The 27,384-nt window shown below is 36.2% G+C and overlaps 2 long non-coding RNA genes across 2 annotated transcripts; both read left to right on the top strand.

Annotated features, from left to right (window-relative positions):
• Nucleotides 1-3,638: 3,638 nt before the first annotated feature.
• On the top strand, nt 3,639-8,803 carry LOC122294917. Its single transcript, XR_006237793.1, has 2 exons — nt 3,639-4,931; nt 7,026-8,803. It is a non-coding gene; the product is annotated as an uncharacterized LOC122294917 (long non-coding RNA).
• Nucleotides 8,804-15,535: 6,732 nt separating this feature from the next.
• LOC122295035 lies at nt 15,536-19,936 on the top strand. Its single transcript, XR_006237836.1, has 2 exons — nt 15,536-17,675; nt 18,344-19,936. It is a non-coding gene; the product is annotated as an uncharacterized LOC122295035 (long non-coding RNA).
• The last annotated feature ends 7,448 nt before the right edge of the window (nt 19,937-27,384 follow it).

The raw sequence follows: 27,384 nt of genomic DNA on the forward strand, positions 1-27,384 counted from the left end.
ATATAATATGTGTTTGAATATTGATTATCTTTGACATTCAAACGTTATTGTATATTGTTCAAACAATGAGTTAATGCGCTAAATTTATTGACTTAACCCGCCAATTCCCCGTTCGATTATGTATAATATATGTTCAAACATTGATTAACTTTGACGTTTGAACGTTGTTGTATGTTGTTCGAATGGTAAGTTAATATCCTACTAAATTTTGTCACTTAACACGCTAAATTGTTGTTTGACCATATGTAATATCTATTCAAATGTTTATTTTATTTGGTTCGAACGTTTTTTGTGGATGTTCAAACGGTTATTTTATTAGGGATGAAAATTTTCATTCCTACATATACCATTCGAATGGTAAACACCTTCTATCATTTTTTTAGGAATGAAATTTGAATTTCGTCCATATATCTCATTTTTTAGGACAATTTTTGTTTCGTCCCAAACAAAAATCGTCCCAACAATGAATTTTTGTTGTAGTGTAAACTAATATTCTAGTATGAATTAAAATTGAAGTCATACCTTTTGCAAATCTAATCAGTGGCTGATATGAATTATTTGGGGAAAACACAACTCCCACCGAGTAATGTCACCAATTTTTTGTACCAATTCTCCTTTTATTATTTACTTAATGGTTAAAAAGTAGTTTTAATTGAGTTTATAACTTTCTGTATTTTTAAATAATGTTCAAAGTGTTTAAAAAAATATTTGAAAAAAAGTAAAAAGTAAAAAAAAAAAAAAAAAAAAAAAAAAAAAAAAAAAAAAAAACCAAAGAGATAACAAAACATTTTGGCTGTTTGGTGAGGATTCTCACCCTGTAGGTGTAGCATTACCCTTTATTTGGATGCTTTGTTTATTATGGGAAAAGCTCCAGGTCACAATTATTCCCTTTAGTTTATGAAAAATGATCTGTAAATGTTTTAGATTTGTAAATCCCGTATGACCCACTTCATAAAAATGAGACCTTCGTAGGGGTCCTATGTTTATTACAAATAATATGCTTGCGCAACTTAGATCTATATTTAGTATTGCTCTTAATCTATAATATTTTATTCATACTTTCCTTTTATAAAGTTCCCAAAGTTGCTTACCATGCATGGGATCAACATCGATCATTTGCGGTTCCTCACAAAATGCAAGTTTCTCTCGAATTAAAGGCAAACTCTTTCTAAGATGAGATTCTTCTAATAAAAACCGTCTCTTCATTATTAATCGCTTAGAAAGTTGCTCCTCTCTACTCTTCTTCAATATTAATCTCTCCTGCTGCTTAGTCTGACAAGTATTTAAAAGCCGTCAAAATTAACAAAACACACTTAGCTGTTGGTCAATATGATAACTTGAAGTTAGAATTTTATTGAATTTCTTTATACAAAAGAACTGAGAAAAGAAAAAAAAAAAAAAAACCGAATTGATTGAACGAACTGAAACCTCATTAATAGATTAGCACTTAGCAGCCTCATGAGGTCAACTTTTCTTTTTTAACTAAAATTGAGAGAGAGAGAGAGAGAGAGAGAGAGAGAGAGAGAGAGAGAGAGAGAGAGAGAGAGAGAGAGAGAAATAAATTTAGAAGGTGAAAATCAAGAGCTCTTCATTTTTCTAATTTTGGAGATCAAAGTAAATTAAAATAAGAGAAACTTGTATCTCAACGAGATGGCAACAATGGGTTCAAATTGCTGTTTTGAGCATTTAGTGAGTTGTTTATGTCTGAATTGTGACGCCCTGACTCCCAAGTATAGAAATGGGAGAATCGTAATGTTGGGATGATGACAACACAGGTCACGCACTCCAACAATAAGTACTCCTAGTGTGTGCAACATACACAATGTGTATAACAAGGTCGCAACGGATGATTAAAAGTTAGCCAACTAAGTACCATAAATTTAAATACACACAAAATAAAATAAAAGTATTTCAAAATATTATACAGTTATCTAACGAAAGTAAAGGAAAGACCAATATTTACATAACCAAAAAGTGATACATAACCCACGAACCAAAGTGACCACACGTCACTCCCTCGGTAGAGTCGCATCCTCAAGCTCTACATCATCATCTACATCAAAATCTACAGTACTATAAAACAATACCGCAGGGTATCAAATACCATAAGATTGCGAGTCTTAGCAAGTAATCAACCAAACAATTCAAGAGATAAAAATATATTAATGCATCCAACAAACATGCATGCACATAACAAAACATGCATGTGATCCAAAACCATTTCCCAAAAATAACCATCCACAATTTTATCAGAAAATGACCCAATCATAAAATCCATTATTTTTCCAAAAAATGGTTCACATATCCATTTATTCAAAACCGTCATTTTTTTAAAAAAATATCCCATTAACCAATTAATACTGTAGGCGGGAATCGCAGGTGGGACTCTACTACCATCCCTACCGCGTGCACTGTAGGCGGGAATCATAGGCGAGACTACCACCATTTCTATTTATCACCATCCATACAACTCCCATTGTAGGCGGGAATCACAGGCGGAACTACCACCATCCCTATCGCGTGCACCATATGCAAGAATCACATATGTGACTCTAGCACCGGCCCTACTTACCACCATCTCTACAGTTCTTTTATCCTCTCTTTCAATCTATCAAAGCACTATAGGTGGGACTCTACCACCATCGCTGCTTACCACCCCACCATCCCTGCTTACCACCATCCCTACCGCATGCATCGTATGCAGGAATTATAAGCGGAACTACCACAATCCCTACTTACTACCATCCTGATTGAGCTGAAATATTGCATATTTTAGTTATTTAAAACCAATGTATTTTAAATTCATCATGACATTATTATTGGTTTTAGATGGAAAAATAGTTAATAAGCATAAATACGAGTTGCGATTTTTAATTGATTAATATCATGTTTATGCTTAATTTTATAACTATGATTTAATGGGACAATATTTCCTCACATATATAATTTATTTGTGATAATCTATTTTTCTTTTAATTTATTTCTGAGTGTTATTTTTATTGTTTGTGAACAAGTGACAACCATATGTGCATGATGCAGTGTAGGTGGTGATATTGAGTTGGAAGAAAGATAGAGGATGATGGTGAAGAAGCTTTCGGCAACATGCAACAAAAATATGCAGACCATTCATTCGGACCATGCATGGGATCCAAGCCACTCAACTTGCATTAAAACAACAAATACACATGCAAGCATACGAACACCATGCATGGGACTCCATGGAATAAATAAAAGAGACAAAGGTGGACGCATGAAAGCAAAAGAAGAGGCTGGAAGCATTTCAACATGAAAGCAAAGCCAGCCAGCCGAGAGGCACATGAGGCACATTTCAACAACATTTAAAGTATTCATCATATATAGTGCTGGACGACAAAGTAAAAAAGGAAAGTAGAGAGGGTTTGAAGTGGAAGAGTAATGAGTGGAAGAGTAATGAGTGGAATGAACTCATTAAAGCAGCCGAGATGCTTGGACACAACAGTACATGACCTCACACGATGCACACAAAAATGGTCTGTCCATGCACATGCAGCTCAAATGCAGCTCACACATGACAGCAGGAGCATCATTACTCACACATAAAAGCAGCACTCACTCAACACAGCTGGCAGTCATTCGGACAACATGTAATACACATGCAAGACCACAACTATCTGCCTCATTCACAGCTTCATTCGGACCCACTCACATCATTCGGAAACATGCTCAACAAACCATCAGAGCTGCAGCACTCACACATCAGCAGAACATCATTCGGAGCACTCATGTTTTTACTTTTTCGTGAGGTGGTTTCTTGGCCACGGAGAGGCACAGGAGAAGAAAAGGAGGATTCCGTTTGAGTGGAGAGAGGGCTGGTAGCCTTTCATACTTTTCATTTGAAGGAGTGATGTGTGGGGCAGCTGAAGGAGTGATGTGTAAGTGCTAAAAGTGAAAGAAATCAAGATAAAACAAATCAATTAATCTTCAGCAAGTGGATGTTTTCGGCTACCAGCCGAAGTGCTCATCAAGTCGAAGGGAATTTTATTAAAAGTATTAATTTGATGGTGCACGAGATTGAAGAAGTGATAAGTGGGGTCAGTTTGGTAGAGAGGTGGGAAGCTACTGACATGCAATGAACACACCATGCATGGGACTCACACGAAGCAACTCAACAACTCACACATGCATGATAGCAATTCAGACATGCAGGGGCCACGGCTGGAGTGCTATGCTTTATCTTTTTTCGTGGAAGTGGGGAGCTTGAGTGGAGAGAGTGGAATGATTTTTGCTTTCCTTACTTTTCCGTTTAGTGGAGAGAGTTTGATTCTTCTTCTTTTTTTTTGTTTTTGGTTTCATACGGAGGGACGGCTTGAGTGGAGAGAGTTGAGATGCTTCCCTTGAGTGGAGAGAGTGGTCCCGGGAGCATGATTTTGCTTTCCATTTCTCTTTCCCTTGAGTGGAGAGCCACGGCTGGAGTGCTTAGCTTTTACTTGAGTGGAGAGACCGAATGATGCTTCCCTTGAGTGGAGAGGGACGGCTGGTGGTATTGGGGTGGAGCTTGCTTTTGCTTGGATGGAAACTTCTTGCTTTACTTTAAGGGGAAGGACATGACACTTCTTCTTCTCGGGCAGTAGCTTAGGGGAAGGACATGACACTTCTTCTTCTCGGGCAGTAGCTTAGGGGAAGGCTTTTGCTTTTCTTATTTTGTTTTGGTTCAGACCTGGAGCTCGGTCAGTAGGAGTTTAGTAGGAGTTGAACTTGTTGTTTTTTCTTTCATTCTCATTCGGACAGCAGTAGCTAAGTTTTTGTTTTTTTTTCTGTTTCTTTGTTTTCTCATTTGGACAGCAGAGTAGTGAGAGTTTAGTTTTAAGTTCTTGTTTTCGTGTACCTAGCAAGGAGAGCAGCAGGCAGCAACACATGACACTTCTTCTTCTCGGGCAGTAGTTGTTTTAGGAGTTGAGTTGTTTTATTTTTCTGTTTAAAAGCAATGGCACGGCAGTTTTCATTTATTGTATTGTTTTCTTGTTTTATTTTCTGTTTAGAAGCTAGTAGCAGCACCACGTAAAGTTTTAGTTTTTGTTTACTTGTTTCATTTTCATTTTTGTTTACTTGTTTACTTGTTTTACTTCTCATATTTAGTTTTTATTCTTTCGGTTGTAGCATTGAGCATTTCTTTTTCCTTTCTCTCGTTTGTGTTCATCGTTTGGAGTTTGCAAGTTTATTTTTCTTCATGTAATTTAATTGTTGCTTACTTATTTCATGTTATTTATTTTTAATGTTTCATTAAGTTTTCATTTTAATAGTGATTACAATTACTAAGGTTTAATTTGAGAATTTGTGATGAACCCTAGATTATTGGTTTTATGCATTTTTAATTTTCAATACATGTTTTGTCAATTATTTTCTAATCTAGTTTAGTTCTTAATTTAGTTTTATTAATCTCTGAATTTAATCTGTTAGTCATTTACATTCCAATCCGACAATCACAAATCTAAAAATATGAATCTAGTCCATGACTAGTAAACTCTTCCATCCATTGTACATATCATCCTCTTGTTTTCTCTTTGTGAAGTTTTTCACATCTTTTTCAACAAGTTTAATTTTAAGTAACCTTTCCCTGTGGATTCGATCCTGTAAGATACTACAACGCCTGTATACTTGCAGGTAAAACTGCACTAGATTTTTGATTCATTAATTTGAGTCAGATTTTAGTCGCATCACATCCCTACAGCTCCCACTATAAGTAGGAATCGCAGGCGGGACTACCACCATCCCTACCGTGTACACCGTAGGCAGGAATCACAAGTGGGACTCTACCACCGTCCCTGCTTACCACCATCCCTACAGTCTCTTTTTCCTCTCTCTCAATCCTTATCAATCATTAATCACAAAACAATCCAAATTCATTTCTCACATGAAAAGTCAGTTTTCTTTTTATGTACAATGCATAAATATGCATGCCATAATGCAATAAAAATCATGATACTAAAGACAACATAATACACACAAACACAATTAATCTAAATAAACAAACCATCATCAAATCCAACCCGACCCCCATATTCCTTTGACTCTAAGTCCGGCACAACCAACCAACTCCAGAAAAGTTGTTAGCGTAACAATATTAGGTTTGGGTGTTGAATAGTAGTGAAAAAGTAGATGAAAAGTAATAATAGAATATTAAATAGTAGTAAAAAGTAGGTGAAAAGTAATAATAAAATAATGAATAGTAATGGAGTATGTTGAGAAGTGTTGAGAGTATCTCAACACCCAGACACTTCTCAAAATATAATTTTCAAAGATCACGGAGGCGGTATAGGTAGCAGCATAGCAACGTAACATTGTAAATTCAGACAAAGTTGTGGGTCTCAAAATACTCAATTTTGAAAGGGGATAAACAAAGATTTGGGATGGCTTTGAGGTAGTTAGAATCAATAATGATTAATCTTAAGGTTGAAAAATCCTATGATAAATCATGTTTATTAGTGAGGAACATACAGAGGTTTAGCCACACACACATATCCGAGTTCTGAGACATTTGCCCCAATTCTATGTGAACAATTACTGAGACTTTCCTTGTGGATATAACTCCTGGTGTTGAGTAGTCACGAATCGATTTTTTGTGAGAATTCAGAATTATGTTTGATTGTTTTTGTTTGAATTTCGAGCTTTATGCAATGTTCATCTCAACTAATTTTCACTATTTTGCTCAAGGATTAGCAAAATGCTAGTTGGGGGGTGTGATTGAGCTGAAATATTGCATATTTTAGCTATTTAAAACCAATGTATTTTAAATTCATCATGACATTATTATTGGTTTTAGATGGAAAAATAGTTAATAAGCATAAATACGAGTTGTGATTTTTAATTGATTAATATCATGTTTATGCTTAATTTTATAACTATGATTTAATGAGACAATATTTCCTCACATATATAGTTTATTTGTGATAATCTATTTTTCTTTTAATTTATTTTTGAGTGTTATTTTTATTTTCAGTTCAAATAAAATTCACATGATCAAATAAAATTCCGATATCAATCCTCAGGTGCAAGCTTGATCTAAGCAATAATAGATTCAATGGCACCATACCAATGAAATCTGCAACATGTCAATGCAATTCGTGCTCTGAAATTCATTTAAAGGGGACCTCGTGAGATTGGAAACTGTGTTTGAATTGCAAATGTACAGCAGCAAAGCAAACATGCATGGGACTCCATGGAATAAATAAAAGAGACAAAGGTGAAAGCAATTAATGTGGGGCTGGAAAAGAAATCATCCAAGAAATCATCCACTCGGCAACCTTGGTTTGAATTGAATAAGATGGGAGAAATCGGTGGATTGAGGCCATGTATAAAGAATGAAGAAACATGTGCAACCGGTGAGTGTGCTGGAATTAAACTATGTTGTGCTGGAAAGTAAAGAGAAAGCAACCGGTGGGTGTTTTTATTTTTGCTGCAGCCGATCGGTGCATGAGTTTGGAGCTGGTGAGTTGTGCTGGAAAGAGAGGCAGCAATCGGTTGAGAGGTGATTGAAGAGATCATCCGTGATGGAGGAGAACAATTGATGTGGGGTTGTTGTGTTTAGCCTTTATTAGTTAATTATCCTAAGATGAAGAGAGAGTGGAGTCGCTGAAAGTGAATGCATGAATATAGAAAGGGTGAGAAAAAGTGAGTAGAGAGGGAGAGTAATGAGTGGAAGAGTAATGAGTGGAAGAGCTGAACTTAAAGAAAAGGAATAAAGGAGTGTGCAGCCGAGATGAAGGAGTGAAAGGTGGGAGTCGGAATTGAGGAATTTAGCTGGAACTTCGGACAACATGGGACCAGACACATGGACAGCACTCCACTCACACGAAGCACTCAACAAACCACACATGCATGATAGCAATTCAGACATGCAGGGGCCACGGCTGGAGTGCTATGTCTTTTACTTTTTTCGTGGAGGTGGGGGGCTTGAGTGGAGAGAGCTTACTTTTCCCTTGAGTGGAGTGAGTGGTCCCGTGAGATGCTTCCCTTGAGTGGAGAGGGACGGCTGGTGGTGCTTGGGTGGAGCTTGCTTTTGCTTTGATGGTGGACTTCTTGCTTTACTTTCGAGTGGGGAGAGGAGAATGTTGGTGGGGTACTTCTTGCTTTACTTGGAGACTGAGTGGGGGTTCTTGCTTGCTTTTGCTTTTGGATGGTGCAGCCGAGATTGGAAGGATGCTTCCCTTGAGTGGAGAGACCGAATGATGCTTCCCTTGAGTGGAGAGGGAGTTTGCTTTTGCTTTGATGGGAACTTCTTGCTTTATTTTCAGAGGGGAGACTTGGAAGAAAGGGAGCTCGGGCAGTAGTTTAGTTTAAAGTTTCTATTCTTTTTGTTGAACCGGGGGGAGTTGTTTACACGGTCAGTCTTTAGTGTTTGTTTTTCTTATTTTGTTTGCTGTTTAGAAGAAGTGGCAGCAACCAGGAGTCTTCGGAGGGGATCTTTCTTATTTCTTTCAGACTTTGAAGAATTGGAGCTCGGGCAGTTTTTTTAGTTGTTTTCTTATTTTGTCTTCTGTTTTAAAAGCAAGCATAGCACCACGGTGTGGGAGTTTTTGGACTTGTTTTATTTTCTGTTGAGAATCTAGTAGCAGCACAAGTTTTTGTTTTGGTCTTTTTATTTTCTGTTTTCAAGAAGTAGCAGCAGTGCAAGTTTGTTTTGTTTTGATCTTAATTTATTTTCTGTTTAGAAGAAGCAACAGTGCAGTTTTTGGTTTTTTTCATTTATTGTATTGCTTTTACTTTGAGACCTCATGAACTAGGCGGTTTGCCTTGTCTTCATGCATTTAATTTTCGTTTAGCAGTTCGATGTCTTTGTTCTTCTTCTTTACGTTTTTTCTTTCGACTAGCATCTTGGAGGTGGTTTTCTTCTTGGTTTGTTTTTGTTTTAGTTGGGTAATTTATTTGTTGCTTACTTATTTCATGTTATTTATTTTTATTGTTTCATTAAGTTTTCATTTTAATAGTGATTACAATTGCTAAGGTTTAATTTGAGAATTTGTGATGAATCCTAGATTATTGGTTTTATGCATTTTCAATTTTCAATACATGTTTTGTCAATTATTTTCTAATTTAGTTTAGTTCTTAATTTAGTTTTATTAATCTCTGAATTTAATCTGTTAGTCATTTACATTCCAATCCGACAATCACAAATCTAAAAATATGAATCTAGTCCATGACTAGTAACCTCTTCCATCCATTGTACATATCATCATCTTGTTTTCTCTTTGTGAAGTTTTTCACATTTTTCAACAAGTTTAATTTTAAGTAACCTTTCCCCGTGGATTCGATCCTGTAAGATACTACAACGCCTGTATACTTGCAGGTAAAATTGCACTAGATTTTTGATTCATTAATTTGAGTCACAGTTTAGTCCAATCAAGTTTTTGGCGCCGTTGCCAGGGAAAGTAGTTTAACTTAAATTTAAACTTGTTATTTTTTTTTTTTTTTTTACCATTTTATCTCTGGTTATTCATCTCATTTGCATCAACCACTCATCTCCACCATATAAGATCGATGTATCATGTCATGCCAGTATTTCAAGATGGTTGGTCTGAGCCAATCCAATCAACTAACTGGGTCAATCAAGCACAGAATCAGCCCTTCTCCAACACATATAATCCGGGGTGGAGAAATCACCCAAATTTCTCATGGAGAAATGATCAGCCTGGTTGGTCCCTACCACCTCAGCAGCAGCCATTTAATCAAGGTGCTCCTCAGCACCAGTATCCGTCATATCAAAATCCTCAGAGCTATCCTTATGTAGCTCATCCTGGATTTCAACCTCATGTAGCTGCACAAAGTCCTCAGTCTTCATCATTTGCCAATAAGACTCTAGAAGACAGTATGGCACAGATGGCAAATACACTTCAACAATTCATTCAGGCCAACACAAATAATCAAAATACTCAGGCCATAAATGAGTTGCCTAGCAGTGTTAATAAAATGAGCACAACCTTGAGCACCCTAGAGAAAGGGAAATTTCCTGCACAGCCTCCACATAAGGAAACCCTTGAGGAAACATTACAGGCTTTTATGCAGGGACAAGCTCAGACAATACAGGCCATTACTGAGCTGAGAAGTTCTATCAGCGACTTGACCTCTGCATTACATGCTCAAGAAAAGGGAGACATTGTTGAGACAGCAAAAGCTGTTCTTACCTTGAGAAGTGGGAAGGAAGTTCCCCGACCTGAGATGACCATAAACACAGAGGTAATTGCTCCTACGCCTAAAGATGCAGCAGTGACGGATGAAGCTGAAAAAGAACCAGAGGTAGCAAGACCAGAACAGAAGAAGCCTGTGAGTGCAGATGCTGAAACTAGTAAGGGATACCAACCTGTGGTACCCTATCCTCAGAGATTGGCAGCTGGCAAAAGTGGAGTTGTAAAACTTACCTTTGGGAACATGGCACTTAAGTTGAACGTTTTCAACACTTGCAAGATGCCAACACATTTTGATGACACAAGTGGTTTGAATGCTGTGGAGAGTTTGACACCAACAAAGTTTATTTGCTCAAATTCTCCTTTCTCTGATAATGAAGATGATTTTAAATTTTTTGATTGTTTTGCAGATTTTTCTTTACCATTTCAAGGGACTGAGCGATTACCTTCTGAATGGTCCACCCAAAATAAACGTCGGTTTCTCTCCGAGCTAAGAAAACAATTTCAAAAATTTTGCAAATCCCGATGGAGTGGGCCGTACATTGTAAATCCCAGGGAAGTGTCTTGATTTGTTTTTCCTCCTTTACAGTTTTCTTTACTTGCTTTGTTTTTATTTGTTTGTTTGCTTTGATTTTATATTTCATGTTGATTGTTTGTTTTGCTTGTTGAGATCTGTGCACTTTGTTTTCTTTCGTTCGATTCAATAAAGACTATGTCTCTCACTAGTTGGGGGGTGTGGAATGAATAAAACGGTGCGTTAGTAGACACTGTAGATAGTTGAAAAGAAAAGTTGGATCCGTCCGTGATCCGACAAGTGTGACTGTAGATAGTTAAAAAAATAATAATTGGATCCGTCCGTGATCTGACAAGTGGCTGGAGATTTGAAAGTTAAAAAAATAGTTGGATCCGTCCGTGATCTGACAAGAGTGGCTGGAGATTTGAAATCACCTGATGTTGTTGAAAAACGGGATTTTAGGCTCCGAGTTGTCATTTCACCGAAATCACATTGCTTTTTGACGTGGATGATAGCTCGTCTGGTTCGTTGTACTATCTCTATAAAATCAGTCCTGAACTTCATCAAATCCGCATCAAGTTTTCATTCTCATCTCTATAAACTCATCTGCATTCTTTCAACTTTCTCGTCTTTAAGCTTTCTATTCTTCTAGCAAATGGCTCATTCCTCAAGCATTCCTCTAGATCAATCCATGAGACCTTCTGCATCCCAACCTCCTGTTCTTTCCGCAGCCACCATTAGTGCCATGCTGCAACTTGAAAATAATAGTATGGCTAATAGGTCGGACTCAGAGGCTATCTACGACCTGGTGAGTCTTGGGACTCGCTACTCATCCTCCATTGTGGCTTTTTCCCAAAGGGTACAAGCCAAAAACAATGAGGTTGAAAGGCTGAAAGAACAAATCGTTGTACTTCAACGAATTTCTCAAGAGGCTCACATAAGGGAAGGAATTGAACGGCAGAAGAATAGACATTTGAAGTCTCTTTTAGATTCTTCATTCCGCTTGCCAGCTCCCATGGCTAAGGATGACCTGATGCTGTATGAAGAGCATGAGCGTCTCAAACTTGAGGCTAAAAACCTCAAGTTTATGTAAAAAAAAAAAAAAAAAAAAAAAAAAAAAAAAAAAATTCTTGCTTGTTTTGCATTTTGTTTATTTTGTTTTGGGTCCACTACTTTGGAGGATCCTGCGTATCAGAATTAATTTCTGAATCATCATTGTATATACTATATGTGTTGTTTTGTTTTTCCTTCTTTTGTTTTCTGTTATGTTTTTAACTTTGACAGAAATCTACTCCTTTTGTGCACTCGAATATCTCAAGTGAATTTGTTTCCTCTTTGTTTAATCATGACTGTATAACATACATCATCGGATATTCATTGCTGAACATTGAGGATAATGTCACATTTAGTTGGGGGGAGGGTTTTCTGTTAAATGTGTTAAATTCCTTTAAAAAATAAATAAATAAAAAAAATAAAATAAAATAAAATAAAATAAAATAAAATAAAATTTGTGAGGTGCACGATTAACGCACACTTCTGGCATTTTTTTGTGAAATTTGAGTATCTTGGTGGAGTAGTTGAGCGGAATTATTTTGTGAAGATTTATTTTCAACCTTAAATATAGAACATGACTTATGATGCATCATATTTTGTTGAGGAGTGACTTGAAACACCGGGATTCGATATTTACAAAAATGAGAATTAGTATAATTTATATAGAATGAAGGGCAAGTTTTGAAAGAACTTTTTGCACATGCTTACACTTGTAGTGTTCCTCATTAATGTTCATTGATTTAAAACAGGAGAAGTAAACTGCAGGACTACCGAGCCTTATATAAAAAAAAAAAAAAAAAAAAAAAAAAAAAAAAAAAGGAAAAAGAAAAAGAAAAGAAAAGAAAACGAAAAGAAAAGAAAACAAAAAAAAATCATGTAAGTTTTCCTAAATAAAGGGCTAGAAACAGTTACCCAAAACTTTGGGGGTTGAATGATCAACCTTTAAACAGAGTTGGCGTGAAAACTGCTAGTCCCTTAGGCTTTCAGGTAGTTAGAATCAATAATGATTAATCTTAAGGTTGAAAAATCCTATGATAAATCATGTTTATTAGTGAGGAACATACAGAGGTTTAGCCACACACACATATCCGAGTTCTGAGACATTTGCCCCAATTCTATGTGAACAATTACTGAGACTTTCCTTGTGGATATAAATCCTGGTGTTGAGTAGTCACGAATCGATTTTTTGTGAGAATTCAGAATTATGTTTGATTGTTTTTGTTTGAATTTCGAGCTTTATGCAATGTTCATCTCAACTAATTTTCATTATTTTGCTCAAGGATTAGCAAAATGCTAGTTGGGGGGTGTGATTGAGCTGAAATATTGCATATTTTAGCTATTTAAAACCAATGTATTTTCAATTCATCATGACATTATTATTGGTTTTAGATGGAAAAATAGTTAATAAGCATAAATACGAGTTGTGATTTTTAATTGATTAATATCATGTTTATGCTTAATTTTATAACTATGATTTAATGAGACAATATTTCCTCACATATATAGTTTATTTGTGATAATCTATTTTTCTTTTAATTTATTTTTGAGTGTTATTTTTATTTTCAGTTCAAATAAAATTCACATGATCAAATAAAATTGCGATATCAATCCTCAGGTGCAAGCTTGATCTAAGCAATAATAGATTCAATGGCACCATACCAATGAAATCTGCAACATGTCAATGCAATTCGTGCTCTGAAATTCATTTAAAGGGGACCTCGTGAGATTGGAAACTGTGTTTGAATTGCAAATGTACAGCAGCAAAGCAAACATGCATGGTACTCCATGGAATAAATAAAAGAGACAAAGGTGAAAGCAATTAATGTGGGGCTGGAAAAGAAATCATCCAAGAAATCATCCACTCGGCAACCTTGGTTTGAATTGAATAAGATGAGAGAAATCGGTGGATTGAGGCCATGTATAAAGAATGAAGAAACATGTGCAACCGGTGAGTGTGCTGGAATTAAACTATGTTGTGCTGGAAAGTAAAGAGAAAGCAACCGGTGGGTGTTTTTATTTTTGCTGCAGCCGATCGGTGCATGAGTTTGGAGCTGGTGAGTTGTGCTGGAAAGAGAGGCAGCAATCGGTTGAGAGGTGATTGAAGAGATCATCCGTGATGGAGGAGAACAATTGATGTGGGGCTGTTGTGTTTAGCCTTTATTAGTTAATTATCCTAAGATGAAGAGAGAGTGGAGTCGCTGAAAGTGAATGCATGAATATAGAAAGGGTGAGAAAAAGTGAGTAGAGAGGGAGAGTAATGAGTGGAAGAGCTGAACTTAAAGAAAAGGAATAAAGGAGTGTGCAGCCGAGATGAAGGAGTGAAAGGTGGGAGTCGGAATTGAGGAATTTAGCTGGAACTTCGGACAACATGGGACCAGACACATGGACAGCACTCCACTCACACGAAGCACTCAACAAACCACACATGCATGATAGCAATTCAGACATGCAGGGGCCACGGCTGGAGTGCTATGTCTTTTACTTTTTTCGTGGAGGTGGGGGGCTTGAGTGGAGAGAGCTTACTTTTCCCTTGAGTGGAGTGAGTGGTCCCGTGAGATGCTTCCCTTGAGTGGAGAGGGACGGTTGGTGGTGCTTGGGTGGAGCTTGCTTTTGCTTTGATGGTGGACTTCTTGCTTTACTTTCAAGTGGGGAGAGGAGAATGTTGGTGGGGTACTTCTTGCTTTACTTGGAGACCGAGTGGGGGTTCTTGCTTGCTTTTGCTTTTGGATGGTGCAGCCGAGATTGGAAGGATGCTTCCCTTGAGTGGAGAGACCGAATGATGCTTCCCTTGAGTGGAGAGGGAGTTTGCTTTTGCTTTGATGGGAACTTCTTGCTTTATTTTCAGAGGGGAGACTTGGAAGAAAGGGAGCTCGGGCAGTAGTTTAGTTTAAAGTTTCTATTCTTTTTGTTGAACCGGGGGGAGTTGTTTACACGGTCAGTCTTTAGTGTTTGTTTTTCTTATTTTGTTTGCTGTTTAGAAGAAGTGGCAGCAACCAGGAGTCTTCGGAGGGGATCTTTCTTATTTCTTTCAGACTTTGAAGAATTGGAGCTCGGGCAGTTTTTTTAGTTGTTTTCTTATTTTGTCTTCTGTTTTAAAAGCAAGCATAGCACCACGGTGTGGGAGTTTTTGGACTTGTTTTATTTTCTGTTGAGAATCTAGTAGCAGCACAAGTTTTTGTTTTGGTCTTTTTATTTTCTGTTTTCAAGAAGTAGCAGCAGTGCAAGTTTGTTTTGTTTTGATCTTAATTTATTTTCTGTTTAGAAGAAGCAACAGTGCAGTTTTTGTTTTTTTCATTTATTGTATTGCTTTTACTTTGAGACCTCATGAACTAGGTGGTTTGCCTTGTCTTCATGCATTTAATTTTCGTTTAGCAGTTCGATGTCTTTGTTCTTCTTCTTTACGTTTTTTCTTTCGACTAGCATCTTGGAGGTGGTTTTCTTCTTGGTTTGTTTTTGTTTTAGTTGGGTAATTTATTTGTTGCTTACTTATTTCATGTTATTTATTTTTATTGTTTCATTAAGTTTTCATTTTAATAGTGATTACAATTGCTAAGGTTTAATTTGAGAATTTGTGATGAATCCTAGATTATTGGTTTTATGCATTTTCAATTTTCAATACATGTTTTGTCAATTATTTTCTAATTTAGTTTAGTTCTTAATTTAGTTTTATTAATCTCTGAATTTAATCTGTTAGTCATTTACATTCCAATCCGACAATCACAAATCTAAAAATATGAATCTAGTCTATGACTAGTAACCTCTTCCATCCATTGTACATATCATCCTCTTGTTTTCTCTTTGTGAAGTTTTTCACATTTTTCAACAAGTTTAATTTTAAGTAACCTTTCCCCGTGGATTCGATCCTGTAAGATACTACAACGCCTGTATACTTGCAGGTAAAACTGCACTAGATTTTTGATTCATTAATTTGAGTCACAGTTTAGTCCAATCAATAAACAAAGATTTGGGATGGCTAGGGAAGGACTTAGAGGTGTTGGTGAAGCTATTGGTAATGGTGGTTGGTCGTGGGTAGCGGTGTGGGCGGCGGTTAAAGGCTAAAATATCCAAATAAAAAAAAAAAGATGGAGGGGCTTCAATAGTGGCAGATCGGGGCTGATGTTGGGTGAGTTAGGTAGTTGGGAGGTTGCCGGTGAGGTGGTGAGAAGATGGCAGCCCAAGGTGGTGCCACAGTGGCACTGGGACACTAAGAGCGTACAGCTTGAAGCCATGTGTGGAGAAGTTTTGTGACGCGGGAGGGGCTAAAAATGGAGGGGTGAGGTTGCCAGCTGGTGGGGAAGAAGATAAGAGAGGTGGCGCACGGCGGGAGAGAGAGAGAGAGAGAGATAGAGAGAGAGAGAGAGAGAGAGAGAGAGAGAGAGAGAGAGAGAGAGAGAGAGAGAGAGAGAGAGAGAGAGCCCCAGAGCCCCAGAGCGCCAGTGGCAACCCAAAAACCCGGGCTCTAACAAGCCAGCCAAGTCAAGTTGGTGGATTTCTAGGAAGCCATCGGGGCTGAGAAAACTAAGTTAAGCCAAAAAGGGTTGAAGTTGCAAAAAATGGGGGCAGTGGGCTAAGCAAAAGTACAAAAGGCAGAAGAAAGATAGCAATGCGAATGGAAAGGGGAGCGAATTTAAAGGCATGGTCTCATAGTTGCAGAGAGAGGGGTAACATCTGACAACCTAAACTTGCAAGGAATGTGAAGCAATAGGAACCATATTGGCACCCCGGTAGCAGTATATGAGGAATCACCATCGGACACATGGAATGGCCACTAACCAGCTCATGTCGCCATTCATTGACAAGAAGAGTGATCAACTGTGATAAACAAGAAGCTATGAAAATTTCCATCAGATCAACCCAATGAGAATTGGCGGGGTAACTGTTAGGGGGTATATTCGTCAGGGCCTAAAGCCCATAGTACTGCCCTAGGCCCATTACTTCGCCAAGCCCCATGAGCTCCAGGAATGACGACTCGAGCTCGGAAGGGCCCCCCTTTGATAGCCAGGGTGGGTCCCAAACCCATGCGGGTTGGGCAGGATCCAGACCCATGCAGATTAGAGGTAATCATCAACATTGAGATGTGACGTTACAAAAGGGTGCAGGAAACCATAATCGGGAAAAAGGAAAGAGACGGCATCCGGCAATGCTACCAAAGACCCATACCGCATTAAATGATTGACACAAAAAAACCACACCGCATTAAATTCAATATGGTGGTGGAGACTTCAAGGAGAGGCGTCCCTTCGCCCGAAAACACAAGGCATGTCCTAACTTGAATGACCAAGTATAAAAAGTCACCCAGAACTAGGAGGTAAGTGGGGATGAATTCAAGTCTGTTGTCAATCATATATAACTGTTGTCTTCTTATTTAATCATTTTATCTCTACTCTATACTAACTTTGCCATCAAAGGTTTCCCGGGCTACCGCAGTGCCACCCCTCTCCCGCCTCAGGATCCGCCATAAGTGAAGACCTGCACCGCTGAGCAACCCGGCCCAAGGGTGTACAAAACACGACGTTAACTTTAGTATTGAAAATATTATAATATTAAACTTATATAGTGTTACACGTGTAAACAGTAAACTGGAAAACCGGATTGTATAAGTTCAAAACTGAAAAAACTGAAAGTTCTGATTTTGGTAATGAATCGATCCATATTATTTCTTAAATTTTCAAAGTTGGTATATACCGATTCAGTTCCAAAATGTTTTCAAAATCGAACCGGCTACACCCCTAACTCCAATGCTTAAGTTAAAGAAAACCTAAAGTCTCTTAATCAATCTAATAATCTAGCGGCACATACTTGGTGGTGTATTTATATGGTTTAAGGCATCCCATTTGGTAAAGTCTTTCTCGTGGATAAGATACTGGAGATGATAGTGTGCCGCCAACATGGGTATCTATGCGGGACTGGCCTATTATGTTGGCGTGAACCTTTCACGAGACAAACCCCAAGTAAGATTCCCTGCTAGCCATGGTTATTCCTTGCATTATCCTATAATCTCCGAATGTTTTACTCAGTTTCAACTCTTAATCACCTTGTACCACGTAATCTTCTCGTGAGTGTCTCTTAATTGGTCACCTATAGGTCTTTCTTCGCCTGTGACGCATACTTATCTCTATCATGTTAGAGATAAAGATAAAATCAAATCAAGCTCAAAGTAAAATCTGATTTGATTATTATTAAGATAATTGAATTTTATAATTATCTAGAGATTATCTTACCTATCTTCTTGTAATTTCTTTATAGGGACTTATGCCTTATTGAATTATTCATAATAAACAATATATAGTCCTCAAAAATTTCTTCTCTCTCATTCTCTTTTTCTCATTTTCTATTTTATTTAAATTTCTACCATAATTATTGATGTAATTTTTCAATGGAGTCAGAGTCTAACAATATGGTCGAATGACCCACAATGATGACGGGAGCATTAAAACAGTGCTTGGATGCAACCATGAAATAAATAATAAATCAAGCATTAAAAATGTAAATAAAGATAAACAAATATTTATGTGATCAGCATAAAAGTCTACTTAGATATTTCTAAGTTCATGAATGAGTATAACGAAACCTCTCTCTCATTCTCTCTTTTTGTCTTTGATTCACGACACGTTATCAGCAACGTTATCAGCACGATGCGTGAAAAATCTTCCTTCTGCCGCTTAGTTCTCGAGTTTCTCTCTCATGGGATAGATGGTAGCAGGAAAGGCCTAACTTTCATGTATGACAGAGTTCGAATCAGAGAGTTCGGCCACATGCTTGCCGGAATCCTGGAGCTTCGGCCAAGAAAACCCAGTTCTTTTTCATTATTCTCACTTGAAGCTTCGAATGTTGAGCGAGTTCACGCCGCCTCCCATGGGCGTGGCCAACCTACCCTTTAGGCAAATCTTGTTCTTCTTGATCGACTCGATCACCTCCTCGGGAACCTTCTTCATGTCCCCATGCACCTCGACTCGGAAAGGCGTGTAGAGGAACCATCCGGCCTTTCTCCCAAACCTGCCTCTATTGCCTCCGGCGGAGGAAACGAACCCTGTGCCTCGTCTTCTTCGGCAACTCGGTCACCAGATCCAGCAGATGCAGCTCGCACTCCGACAGATGCAACTCGTCTTGAATGGCCGGTCCGTTCTCGGGATTATGGGTTCTCTTGTTGACAGCCCGCTCGTCATTACATGGTCCTCAAGGCCAACGTCGACCATTTGACTCTGATCCAGATCGGTCTCACCCTCTCAGATGAAGAGGGAAATCTTTCGGATCTGGGCACGAACATCCTTTACATATCTGGAATGATGGGGACCGGAAGCAAGCGAAAGAATGATCAGAATTATTCTCCGGCGGATCTAGGACCACATAGACTACATCCTCCTCTTCTCGTTGACCGGATGGCCTTGCAGATCTGAATTTCTTTATGGGTTGATTCATGTCGTGAAGAAATGGTGGAGATGGATTGAAGAGTCGAAGGCATCGATTACCTGGGGCAGTCCATATACATTGGCGACCCGAATCACTGCTTTCCCAGACGGTTCCTGGACAACTTTAATCTCTCAGACGCACAGGTACGCAAGATTTGGTCTGAAATGGCAGAAAGCAAAGTGAGCATAGCGAATTGGTTGCTAGCGGTGAAACGCAGTTCCGGCAAGTCTTACAGTCAGGTAGCGGTGGAGATGGGCCTCACCAACGTCTACGTTGCCCAGCTCCTCAGATGCCAAGCCCAGCTGAAGCCCGAAACAGCTCCTAAACTAAAGGCAGTGCTGCCCGAACTTACTGACGACGACCTCCAGGAGATGATGAGGCCGCCCATGCGCTCCTACGACCCCAATTTAATTGGATCTTCTATTCAGCACGTAGGTTCCGATGATTAAGAAGTTATTACTCTTCACTTTAAGTAAATTTTTTAATATATTATTTATAATCTCTAAGATGAGTATTAAAAATTATATTTATTTTTATTATTTGATAAAATTTTATATTTATTCACATAATTTATAACTCAGTTATATTTGTGATAAATTTTTATTCACATAATTTATATATAAGTTCTATTTATTTTTTATACTTGTTATGAATTATTGATAATAAGTTTCATCTTATAATAGAAATGGAGCATTCCTGAAAGATCGCTTTAAATCAATAATTTTATTGAGTATATCATAGTTTAAAGAAGTGATACGTGTACCAAAAGCTCATTATGATTAATATACCTGAAGTTGCATAATTGAAATTGTGTAAAGAAAAGCCACTAAAGAATATATGTTTAAAATGAATATCTCGAATGTGCTTCTGAAGTAGCAATATCGAGTGTGCTCCTGAAGTAGCAATAACGAGTACAAAAGTTCACAATATATTCTAAATTTATATCTGGTCTTCTAGTGGCTAAGTAAAATAATGAGTTTTTGATAAGAAAGTATTAGTCACGTCATAATAGTTTCACATCATTTCCTGAAATAAATGATATTAGATTTATATCATTTTATTCTTTGTAGTGAAAAAAATGATGCATTTTATTCAAAGAAACGAAAGAGATTGGATGTGATAATGAATATCTTTATAATACTTTTATGATTTCGGGCCAGAAGCTCGTCTTGAAAAAACTACCAGTTTTCTCTTTGAGATGATATTATACAATTATTGAATCAAATATTTTGAATCAAATATTATGATGCATCAAAAGTGATATGATTCAAAATATTTGTATCTTTTCATGATTATTTTAATAATCCAAAATCAATTACGATAAGTCGAATAATTTTCATATGGACGTCCATAGAAGAACCAGAAGATTCTTTTACTATAAATCCTTACCACTAGGAGTGGAAAGAAAAATTTGCTAAAAGCAAATAAAATGAAATAATTCGACGTTATCTTGATTATCATAGATGAACTGGAAGTTCAAATGATAATTAATTTATGGATGTAATAAGATAAAAATGTCTCATATTTTAGCTGCTAAAATCCTACGGAAGATTGAAGTCCCAGTAGGACAATTAAGAAATTTAGCAATCTAATGAACATAAGACATGTCTAAAAGCATGTGAGACATATTAATACAAAAGATTAAACACCTCGAAAGAGAAAAGCACAAATAATTTGGTGCTCCTGAAGAGGCCGTACCCACAATCAAGCAATAAGATCCATCCAAATTTTCTGTATAAAATTCTCCCATATAAACTCTTGAAGAGTATAACCCTCCTGAAGAGTGCCTCCTGAAGAGATTTTTCATGAAATGTGTTGAACCCAAGGTTTCAAGTTTCATGTGATTATAAATCTACACATGGATTTTGATGATAACAAATGAATTCAAAGAATAAAGGAGTTTCAAGCTCAAGTTGTTCACACAATGGAATCAAGCACATCAAAGAACCAAGCATGAGCAAGAAGGAAATAAGTTCACATTAAAGTCATAGAGTAATGTTGTAAATCTCTTAAAATTCGAAATTAGGATTAATGCTCAAAATTAATATTTTATCATAAAGCATTAAAATACATTTTCCACATGTGAATGAATATTTTTGAAAATTAAATTTGAAAATTTTGAAAGATGATTGATTGTCATCTTTTACATGTGCATGCCTTAATTAAAGGGTTGAACTTTGAAAATATTAAAGATGATTGATTGTCATCTTTCACATGTGCATGTTTTATTTGAATATTTTCAAAAGTAATTGATGCTTTTTTAGACTTATATAAAAGGTAGATGATTTTGTTTGAAATTTTTGAAAAGTAAAGTGTGCTCATTTTGTCATATATAAAAAGTAAAATATTAGGTTTGAATTTTTTGAAAATGAAAGTGTGCTCCTTTTGTCATATGCAAAAAGTAAAAGATTAGGTTTGAATTTTTTGAAAAAGAAAGTGTGCTCATTTTGTCATATGCCAAAAGTAAAAGATTAGGTTTGATTTTTTTGAAAAAAAATGAATGATGTTGTCTTTGACAATTGAAAAAGAAGAACCTTTTATTTGAATTTTTTGAAAAAGTGAATGATGTTGTCTTTGACATGTGAATCTTTTTAAATTTGAATATGAAGTCTCATATGCCTATAAATAGATTATTTGAGAGCTTCACATTTACAACACCAAGAGCATACAACATTCATTCAAAACTTTCATTCTCTCTTCTCTAAGCATTGAGCCTTAATCCTTGTTCATTTTGAGAGATATAGTTTGCGCTGTATTGTTCTTATTTCACTCATTGAGAAGTGTTTTCTGATAACCTACCCACTATCAACTCTTGTATCAGAAAAAGGGTGTGTATAACCCTTGTGTGTGTAGAAAGTATTCTACACGGGGAATAGTTGAATCACCACGTGTAAGGTGATTGCAAGTGTAGAGGGTGTTCTACACGGATCTTTTGTAGCGGTGTTGTTCAAAGGTGTAATAGATTTCTATCTCCACCTGAAGGAGGTTGAATAGTGAATTTGGGAATCCTCAAGGGGTAGCTTGAGGCGAGGACGTAGGCAGTGGGGCCGAACCTCGTTAACATACTGAGTTTGCTTCTCTCTTACCCTTACTCTTTATATTTATTGTTATTTCATATTTTGTTTATATTTTATATTATATATTTGATTTATAATTATTATTTTTTTTTAATACAACTCAATTCACCCCCCCTCTTGTGTTAGTCATCTGGGCAACAATTGGTATCAGAGCTAGTTGACCTGTACTGTTCATACAGGCAGATCACTCATGAGAACTCTCGCTTGTGACTGTGTCACCGAAGCAAGACTCACCGACCATGAGTGACGGTGCACCGGTAGAGACGGTGGCCGGCTAGTCTGGTAGGTACAATTGTTAGGTGACATAGATGTGGCCTATGATCAGTAACAATTGGTATCAGAGCTAAGAGCTCTATTATAAGACTAACTATCTTTTGAGTTAAGATCTTATGGCTAACATTTCAGCTTCGTTTGGTGAAGGTCAATCTAGCAGTCGGCCTCCACTCTTTTGTGGAGATAATTACTCATTCTGGAAAGTTAGAATGAGAATATTCCTTCAAGCTCAAGGTCGAGAAATCTGGAAATGTATTGTAAATGGACCTTATATTCCAACAAAAGTGGTTGATGGAGTAAAGGTCAAAAAGGAAGAAGAAGAGTTTGATCGTGAAGACGATAGACTTTATACTTTGAATTTAACTGCTATGAATTTATTATTTAATGCTCTCAATGGAAATGAGTTTAATAGAATAATGACTTGTGCTACGGCAAAAGAAATTTGGGATAACTTGGAAGTTACTTATGAAGGAACTTCGCAAGTCAAGGAATCAAAAATTTATATTCTTACTCATGAATATGAAATGTTTAAGATGAATGATGATGAATCTATTTCTAGTATGCATACTCGTTTTACTAACATTATAAACAGCTTGACAGCTCTCGGCAAAATTTATTCCAAAGTGGAGATAGGAAGAAAAATTCTCAACTCTCTACCAAAACGCTGGGAATTAAAAGTGACAGCGATTCTTGAAGCTAGAGACCTCAAGAAGCTCGAAGTCAATGAACTCATCGGGTCACTTATCACCCATGAGTACACATTGAAAAGATGAGAAGAAGAAGGAAAGCCAAAGAAGAGCTTAGCACTTAAAGTTGTTCCTCATGAAAGTGAAAGTGATGAAGATGAGGAAAATGAAGATAAAGATAAAGAAGTTGCGATGATAACAAGAAGAATTCAGAGGTTCTTGAAGAAAAATAGAACTCCTCCAATGAAATCTTTCAAAAAGTTTTCCAAGAAAGATTCAGGTAAAAATGACACTTTAATTTGTTATAAATGCAATAAACCTGGTCATATCAAACCAGATTGTCCTCTGCTAAAGAAAGATCGAAACAAGGGCAAGAAAGCAATGAAAGCTACATGGGATGATGATTCAAGTAGTTCAGATAGTGAAGCAAGCAATGGAGAATCAGCAAATCTTTGTCTTATGGCTAAAGATGACATTGAGGTAACAAATCTTGATAATATTGAAGATCCTTCATATGAAGAATTGCAAAATATTTTAGAAGAGGTATATGAGGAATTTGAAAAATTGGGTATCAAGTATATTGCTTTGAAAAAGAAAAATTTTTCTTTAACAAACGAAATTGAAATTTTAAGAAAAGAAAGTATCATTTTGAAAGATGAAAATCTTGAATTGAATAAGAAGAAAACCGATTTAGAAAATATTGTTGAAAACTTTACGAATGGAAAAAGAAATTTTGAAAAACTTCTTGGTAGTCAAAGATGTGTTTTTGACAAGGCAGGTTTGGGATATATGCCAAAACAAAAATACAAACCTTATAAAAATTTCTTTGATAATCATTCTACATCAAAAACTAATATTCAAAATTCTTTTCATAAAAATAATTTTGTCAAAAAAGGATATTATTATAATCATTCAAGTTTTTCATATATGTCACATGCTATTTGCAATTTTTGTAATAGAAATGGTCATAATTATCATACTTGTCCTATTAGAAAAAATCATACAATAACTATTAGGGCCATATGGGTACCTAAAAATCTTGTTTATTCTAATACTAATAAATAAAGGACCCAAAGAACTTAGGTACCGAGAAAAATCATTTTAATTGTTTTTATAGGTATGCATGAAGTCTTCCACAAGCAAAAACAAATGGTTTTTAGATAGTAGATGTTCAAGACACATGACGGGAGACAAGACTAAGTTCTTTGATCTTAGATCTAAATAAGAAGGACACGTGACATTTGGAGACAACTCGAAAGGGAAGATCGTGGGAATAGGTAAAATTGGTAATGAATCTTCTCTCATAATTGAAGATGTTCTACTTGTTGAAGGTCTAAAACATAATCTTTTGAGCATAAGTCAATTATGTGATAAAGAATTTACAGTTACTTTCAAAATGGATAAGTGCATTATTTTGAATGATCATGATTGTAATATTTGTTTTATTGTTTTTAGAAACAATAATGTTTATACAATTGATTTTGAAGAAATTACCTCACAAGATGCTATTTGCTTTTCAGCTCAAAATGAAACTAGTTGGTTATGACATAGAAGATTAGGTCATGCCAACATGGAACTTATTTCCAAACTTTCAAAAAATGATCTTGTGAGAGGTTTACCAAAAACATATTTTCTTAAAGACAAAATTTGTGATGCATGTCAATTTGGTAAACAAACAAAAACTTCTTTTAAAACTAAGAAACATATTTCCACTACTAGACCATTGCAATTGATACACATGGATCTTTTTGGACCAAATAGAGTTGCAAGTCTAGGAGGAAAATATTATGCATTTGTTATTGTTGATGATTTCTCTAGATATACTTGGTTCATCTTTCTTGCTCATAAAGATGAGGCACATAATGCCTTTACCAAGTTATGAAAGAGAATTCAAAATGAAAAGGGCTATACTATTTCAAGTATCCGAAGTGATTGGGGAAAAGAGTTTGTTAATAAAAATATTGAAACATTTTGTGATGAAAACGGTTTTGTGCATAATTTTTCTGCTCCTCGAACTCCTCAACAAAATGGGGTAGTAGAGAGGAAAAATAGATCTCTTCAAGAGATGGCAAGAACAATGCTCAATGAGAACAACTTGCCTAGTTATTTTTGGGCCGAAGCGGTAAGTAATGCATGTTATGTTATAAATAGAGTTATGCTAAGGTCTAAGTTAGATAAAACCCCCTATGAGCTTTGGAATGAGAAAAAGCCCAACATTGGTTACTTTCATGTATTTGGATGCAAATGTTTTATTTTTAATGACAGGGATAATTTAGGCAAATTTGATGCAAAATCTGATGAAGATATCTTTCTCGGGTATTCTACTAATAGTAAAGCTTATAGAGTATTCAATAAAAAGACTTTTTGACTGTACAAGATCTATGCACGTAGTATTTGATGAATCTAATTCTTCACTCTCCAAGAAATCTATTGATGAAGAAACAGGAGGTATAAATAATACGGAAAGTCCCAATCTCAACAAAGAGAAAACAATAGAGGAAGTTCAACATGGAGCCATCAGGAAAGATCATCAAAATTTAATACAAGATGCAATCAAACAGTGGAAATTTGTGAAAGATCATCCAGTGGAACAAATTTTGGGAGAACCTTCACAAGGTGTAAGTACTCGATCATCTCTTAGAAATATTTGCAATCATACTGCTTTTCTATCTCAAATTGAACCCAAAAATATTGATGACGCACTTCTTGATGAATCTTGGATTCTAGCTATGCAAGAAGAGTTGAATCAATTTGAAAGAAATGATGTTTGGACACTTGTTCCTAGACCCAAAAATCATACTATTATTGGAACAAAATAGGTTTTTAGAAACAAGAAAGATGAGTTCGGAGTCATTACTAGAAATAAGGCTCGACTTGTAGCCCAAGGTTTTAATCAAGAAGAAGGAATCGATTATGATGAGACATATGCACCTGTCGCAAGATTAGAAGCTATTCGAATGCTACTTGCATATGCTTGTTATAAAAATTTCAAACTTTTTCAAATGGATGTTAAAAGTGCTTTCTTAAATGGTTTTATAAATGAAGAGGTATATGTTGAGCAACCTCCAGGTTTTGAAAATCATATTTCCCCAAATCATGTTTTCAAACTCATAAAAGCATTATATGGACTTAAACAAGCTCATAGAGCTTGGTACGAAAGATTTAGTGGTTTCTTGATTGAAAAAGGTTTTTCAAGAGGAAAAATCGACACAACTCTTTTCATTAAATATGAAAATGATGATATTTTTTTGATTCAGATTTATGTTGATGATATAATATTGGGTGCTACTAATGAAAATATGTGTCAAGTTTTTGCTAAGACTATGCAGGAAGAATTTGAGATGAGCATGATGGGAGAACTTACATTCTTTCTCGGATTGCAAATTAAGCAAGCAAAAAGTGGGACATTCATCAATCAATCAAAATATATTAAGGAATTACTGAAAAAGTTTGGGATGGAAAATGCTAAGGAAATTGGAACACCAATGAGCCCATCAACTAAACTTGATAAAGATGAATCCCGTAAGCCAGTTGACTAGAAGATATATCGAGGTATGATTGGTAGCTTATTATATTTAACAGCCAGTAGACCAGATATTATGTTTAGTGTGTGCTTATGTGCACGCTTTCAATCATCTCCAAAAGAATCACATTTAATTGCAGTTAAGCGCATTCTTAGATATCTTAGTGGTACAATTAACCTAGGGTTATAGTACCCTAAGCACACATCTTTCGATCTAATCAGCTACACAGATGCAGATTATGCTGGCTGTAAAATAGATTGAAAAAGCACTAGTGGAGCATGCCATTTCTTAGGTCATGCATTAGTTTCCTGGTTTAGTAAAAAACAAAATTCTGTTGCACTATCTACTGCTGAGGTAGAATATGTTTCTGCGGGTAGTTGTTGTGCTCAAGTTCTCTACATGAAGCAACAACTTGAAGATTTTAAACTCAAGTATAATCACATTCCAATCAAATGTGATAATACAAGTGCTATAAATCTTTCAAAGAACCCAATACAACATTCTAGAACTAAGCATATTGAAATAAGATATCATTTTCTTCGAAATCATGTGCAGAAAGGCGATATAGTACTAGAATTCACAAACACACACGATCAGTTAGCAGATATTTTCACAAAGCCTTTACCAGAAGATAGATTATGTATGATCAGAAGAGAAATAGGTATGATGCATGCTATGAATATCTCTTAA

The sequence above is a fragment of the Carya illinoinensis genome, chromosome 14 (genome assembly GCF_018687715.1).
Source record: "Carya illinoinensis cultivar Pawnee chromosome 14, C.illinoinensisPawnee_v1, whole genome shotgun sequence".
NCBI lineage: Eukaryota > Viridiplantae > Streptophyta > Magnoliopsida > Fagales > Juglandaceae > Carya > Carya illinoinensis.